Genomic DNA, 6,449 nt, shown 5'->3' with positions numbered 1-6,449 from the left:
TGCGTCAATGTTTTTTTAAAAGCTTGGGAAGGACCACAGCTCCCTAATGGGCTGGATTTTGTTTTTCTAACTGCTCACCCAGTGAACCTGAAAATAAAAAGGAAGAGAAAGATAGGCCTGACACCGTGGAACTCCCAGGGAGCCTGCTGACTTCAGAGCCCCCAGGCTGAATTCCCCATAACTGTATCGAGTTTAATATTGGTGCCTGACGAGGCTACACAAAAATACACACTGGTGTGCTTGCTGAGGAAGCTTGAAGTCATTCCCATGGGAAGCCGCCAGCATCATTCCTGGGTGAACTCATTTGGGGAGTACGAGCCGACGGCCAAAGACACCAGTGATCCTACAAACTCAGAGGTGTACAGGGGGAAAAGCCTATTTTTTTTGTAAAGGAACAAAGAGGAAGCACGTGATCATTTCTTTCTGTGACTCGGGTGTCTCTTTCCAATTGATCTCAACACGAGGCCTCCTTGGGTTGTTATGGAATTAGACTAATATTACTTTTAATGCTTATCGCCATCATCAACTACCTTTAACGTAGTTAGCGTATTTTTAATCCTCCAAACTAGGTGGTGCCTGGATATCAGGGTGGGAGCTGTCAGACCCGTGTGGGTGGTCCCTGGGCTTCACAGGGGGTGCTGGCTGGGTCTAGAACTGCCACGGCTCTTCCTAACCAAAGTGACAAGGCCCATGAGGGATTCGGGAGTCATATCCACTGAGCATCTGCCAAGAGTTGGCTTCTTTAATCATCCCCACGCCCTAATTCAAGAGAACATCGTTGTCCAGAACACAGGCTTCAGTCAGAACTGGATTCAAACCACAGCTTCACGTATCAGCTTAGAGACAAGCAAATCACCTCGCTTGTCCTCTCCTGGTTTCCTCAGCTGTAAAATGGAGCAGGGGAGGTGGAGTTCAGACTCGAGGGGCGCACCTGGCCCATGGTCAGCACTAGCTGCTGTTGACGTCCTCACAGGGTGAGTGAGGAAACACGAGTGACACACCCAGAGTCGCAAGCAGGGGCGGGAATTGAATCCAAGGCCCAGGACCCCCAAGGCCATGTTAGGCCCACCACCGTGGCAAGTGGGGTGGCCATGAAGGAAGGATGATATACCCCAGAAATATGAGAGTAACCTATGCCTCTTCCTCAGCACATTTTTAAAAATGTGTCAAAATGCTAGGGGATTGGCCTCCCCGGTGGCGCAGCGGTTGAGCGCTGGGTCGCGAAGCTGCCTGCAGCCTCTGCATCACCTGTTCGGTCCCCGGCTGCTCCCCGGACACTGGAGGAGGGTCCCACATGGCGCGCAGACCTCTCCTGCCGCCCGCTGCTCCCCTCAGCAGTGTACTTCGGTCCTTCTGCCTGCTCTGCTCCCCGCTCTGGCTCTGGTGAATTCTCTCACCCTCCCGCGCTTCTGACTGTACCCAGTGCTTGTACAAATAAATAAAAATAAAAAAAATAAATCTTTAAAAAAAAATGCTAGGGGATTATCCCTCTTTCCCAGGTGAAGCAGGTGACTTGGAACTAGCAAATCATGGCGTCCATACTGGGAGCCATTTGCAACCTGAAGGCTGGTGCCCAGATGCCTGGGTTTGCGTTCCACAGCCTTCCACAGCACCCCTGCGTTCCCCTCTCAGCTCAGCGCCCCCTCCATTTGATGTCAGCTCTTGCCTCTCCGCTCTCTTTCCCAGATTTTGCCCACCTGAGCCCACCTTCTCGTGACTCTTCCCCTGTGGACAGGCCGGCCCTCCTCAAACTTTCCTGGGCCTTTGGTGTGTTGTGTTCTAGCTGTTTTAACATCATTTCTAAAGCAGAACCATAGATCCCTGAAGGGCAGGTCCATTCTGACACCCCTTAATTCTGTATGTGTCCACACTGTGGCACGTAGGCACCCAGGAGAACCATAAAGCCCAAACTCCAAGCCCATAAATAACAGAGTTGATGGGAGCTTAGGGCTGGCTCTGCCACCGGCCTCTTCTCATCCCCAGCGGTGTGAATGTGGACAAACTGTTTGCTCTCCCGAATTTTTTCTCCCTGTCTATGAGAGGTGACCAGGGACTGGGCCTCTGGTGTCGGCGAGCCCATGCCTCCCATGGCTGTTTCTCCCCGTGATGGCTGCAGCTCCCTTGTGAGCGTGGCTGGTGTGCCCGCTGTTCTGTAACATTATACAGATGCGGTCACATGCCAGGGGACCGGATCCAGGCTTGCAGTTATTTTGGGCCGTGCAGGAGCCTGTGGGAAAATGCTGGAACATGTCTGAGTCACTCAGGCAAATACCTTTCTTTCCATGTTCCAGCGTGCTTTGAACTTTCAGGCTGCACACACACACACACACACAACTCGAGCCGGCGCACACTCCTCTGCATTTCCGCTGCCCTGCCCGAGCAGCCCTCCCTGTTTGTCAGCTGTGCCAGTACTCCCTCGCAGCTCTGCGAAGTTTGATTGCAGAGGGGTGAGGAACAAGGCAGGGTTGAGTCCTTGGAGGCACTAAGCCTGGATACAGTTACGGTGCCCTCCATGGTGGTGCTTACAATAGCAAGCTCCCAAAACGTGGAAAGGTGATCGGAATTTCCCATGCTTTATCTGTCATTTTAATGTTTACATTTTTGCATGGCAATTGGGTCTTATTAGAGTGTGACTAAAGAGGGGCAGCTCTGAGGCTCTTGTGAGTTCAGGGCCCACCATTTGTCAAGGGTCCATGGGGTGTATTTGACCCCATGGCCATCTGGGACAAGCAGTTTTTCAGCCACCACATCTTCAAATTCATTGTATTAAATTTGGTAAAGACCCCTCCTTGGAAATAATGGATTTTCTGGCAGCCTGAGAACTAGAGCTCTTAAGGCCCCATGGTCCACCTCCACCACCTGCTCCTTGTTCTGCAGCTCGGTGCAGAGGGACAGGACCACGTGGCCAATGTGGCCCTGGCCACTGTGCGTGTGCTGGTGTGTGTCGCTGCTTCCCAGGCACTCAAACTGCCTCTGGTCCAGCACCGCCCATGAGAAGCCAGTACAGGCCAAGGAGTTCTGCTTCAGCCCCGTGGGGACATGCTGTGCAGGGCAAGGAGGGTCCAGGAGGCCAGGAGAGAGCCGGAGGGCCAGCAATGCTGCCATCTGCTTTCAGGGGGGTGGATATAGCCCCAGGTCACCAGGATGGGCCCTTCCGAGGCTGAAGAGCCTACAGCACGGGAACCTTGGCAAAGGTACAAGTGGGAGGAAGCCTGGAAGTGGGGAGGGGGGCTGGAAAGAGTCCTCCAGGGAGGGGCCTTTCTCTAGAACATTCCCTTTTCTGTCCTTGTTTGCTCCATCCAGAGCTTTGCCCTGTTGTCCAGGGACCACATGGAGACTGATTTCTCCACAGCCCTGTCGCTGAGGAGGAAAGCCTCGCTTGTCCAATGAGAAATCCCACCACTTGCCTCACTCCCTTCTGCTTTATTTCTCTCCCGCCCGCCAAGGCTCCCTCCTTCTAGGTTGCAAAAAAAAAAAAAAAAAAATACAAAAACCCCAAAATGAAGTCTTTTCTTCTCAGCCCTCAGTTTACCCCCTTTATTATCAGATATCCTGAAAGAGCCAGCAGGAGTCACCCCTGGGCTCCCATGAACTGCTCTTCCCCTTGGGGTCCCCTGAGCCTGCTCTGCTCAGTGGGCCAGCGCTGTGGACACCCCACGAGTTCTTCTTTGGGTGTGCATCCCCTGTCACAACGCCCAGAACCCCTGCCTGTGCTCAGACAGCCAGCCAGGCTGCCCACTCCCTTCCTCAGCCCGCTGTTCTTGCATGGTTGGGGTGTGTGTGTATATATATATATAATTTCTTTATATTTTACATCATTGTTCATTTTTTTTAATAGAGGCATGTTTTATTTATTTGTTTGTTTGTTTGTTTGTTTTGTTTTTATACATGCACTGGGTACAGTCAGAAGCGCGGGAGGGTGAGAGAATTCACCAGAGCCAGAGCGGGGAGCAGAGCAGGCAGAAGGACCGAAGTACACTGCTGAGGGGAGCAGCGGGCGGCAGGAGAGGTCTGCGCGCCATGTGGGACCCTCCTCCGGTGGCCGGGGAGCAGCCGGGGATCGAACCAGCACCGCAGAGGCCGCGGGCAGCTTCGAAACCCAGCGCTCAACCGCTGCGCCACCGGGGAGGCCCCATCATTGTTCATTTTTGTACAATGTTTGCTTTCTCCTCTCAGGCGTAGGCCCCGGAGAATCCCGCCACCAATTCACCCGTCACGTCACCGTAGTCCCTGTGCTCTTTCCTGCCCATTTTGATCCCTCTCCTTCCTCCTCCCCTGCAGAATGTCTCTGATCTGTAGTTCCCTGTTAATTTTGTTTTGATTTATTGTTATTATTTTTCCCATGATCCCTTATTTGGTTCCCCTATATTCCTCCTATACGAAACTATGGGTTGGTTTTCTGCATCAGCCTGACTAGGTGATCGCACCTGCTATGTGACCGAACACCGGGAATGGCCATGCTGGCATGTTGTAGACATGGTTAACACCCACAACCTGTGGACTTTGCCAAAGGGGAGCACCCTCCGTCATGTGGGCCTCATCCAGTCAGCTGAAGGCCTAAGAGCAAAAGTAGGTTTCCTGAGAAAGTAGTGTCTGTCTCAAGACTGAAGTATCTGCTTCTGCCTGAGTTTCCAGCCTGCTGATCTGACCTGTGGATTTCAAATTCGCCTGTCCCCACAGACACTCACTGGGCCACTGACTTTTACTCCCCGACCCAGCCACACCCCCTGCTGTGGTCCTAGTACCCTCGTTCTCCCGAACACAGGAAACTAGAATCCCAGTTCCCGAGGTTTCCCAGGCCCCCTTAGCCAAGTCAGCTCTGTCACAGCCCAGGTCTTCCCCGGTCCCGTGGCTGGTGCTCACAGAGGCTGCAGGAAAGGAGAGAGGGGCAGCTGCCACTGTGTGGGCCGGGCAGGGGCAGGGAACAGGGGTGGACAGCAGTCCCCACCCATGTTTACTCCCGTCCAGTGCCATAAGGCCTTTCCAGTTTTCAGAAAGGGCAAAAATCTGTATACGTGAAACCTCTCCATTTTAAAAATATTTTTAAATGTTTTTAAAAACCCAGGCCCAACCAAAGCCATCTGCAGGCCAGATCTGGCCGTGGGGCTGCCAACGAGCAAGTTCCAAGTTGTGCTGTGCTGTAAATGCTTACCTCTGTCTCCAGGCCCTTCTGTCCTGCCCCCACCCCAGTGAGTTGAGAGGATGAGACTGCAGCCCAGGCTTCTTCAACTCCACTGCACCCACTGGGGTGGAGTAAATGGACAGGAGAAGTGGCAACAGAGAAAAGGGGTTACAGGTGGGGTCAGAGAAAGAACAGAATGTCTGATGTGTTCACTAGCCAGTGCTGGGTGGCGCCCTCTGTGTTGCTATTGAAAACTGCCTTTCATGATGGATGGACACGAGCTCCTTTTGTAGAGACCTGCCCTAGATCCCAAAGGCCGCACCACCCGGTACCATATTCCAATCTCTGGGTTCAAAAGTCTCTTGGGTCACACTGATACACCCAACCTTTGGATCCAGAGCTTCTTCCTCAGCCGTACCCCATGTAATGACCAGAATGTGAGCCCCATGAGGACCCAGCCCAGCCTGAGGCCCACCAGTAGTGGACATGGAGCTTCCCAGCTCATTGGGTTGTAAAGACTTACACATCTGTTCATACAAGTGGGTAAGCAGTTTACTTAGCATAAACAGTGTGGCTGCTGAGTGGGGCAGTAGAGAATGTGCAAAATACACCCTGTTAACAGGGGTCAGCAAATCCACAGCACTTGTCAAGTGACAGAACCAGAGGGGCCGGGAGAGGGCCCCACTGATCATACACTGATGTTCACATTCCTTCCCAGGTTGGTGCCAGGTGTTCATCTCTTTGACAAGATTCTTGGGAACACCTTCACCTGAGCAAGAGTCTTGGCCCACTGGAGTCCAGCACAACCAAACAGTCAGCTACATTCACCTGTGGACATCAGCCCTTGCTTGTCCTGTGCACCTCACTAGGCTCCCCACACCTCCCTCATTTCAACCGTTACCCCCACACCTTTGGCTCCAGTTCAGATTTCTCTCACAGAGTATCCTCCAGGGCCTTTGAGATCTGCCAAAGAGCCTTCATCCATTCCAACAGGCGTTCCTGCCTTTGAATCTCAGAGAGGAAGGGCTGAGAGCTGGAGATTTTGCCCCCGGGAGGCTCCTTGACTTCAGACAAGTTTATAGTTTTTCTCCCTGGCAGCCAGATGTGTTCATCAAGAGGAGCTAAGGGAGGGGCAGTTTCATCAGCCTTAACCAACGCTTCCCAACCAGGGCAACGAGTACCTGCTCGCCCTACATTTTTGTGACTAAAAGAATCCACACAAAGACTCTTGCTTGAATCATGAACATTCTGAGATGATTCTGGTCCACACTTTGACATAGAAGCAGCTGGCATAATTGAGAAATTTCTCCCAATAGGTGCTCAAAAT

This window comes from Talpa europaea (assembly GCF_964194135.1).
Source record: "Talpa europaea genome assembly, chromosome: 10".
Taxonomy (NCBI): Eukaryota; Metazoa; Chordata; class Mammalia; order Eulipotyphla; family Talpidae; genus Talpa; species Talpa europaea.
Note: the sequence above shows the minus strand (reverse complement) of the source record.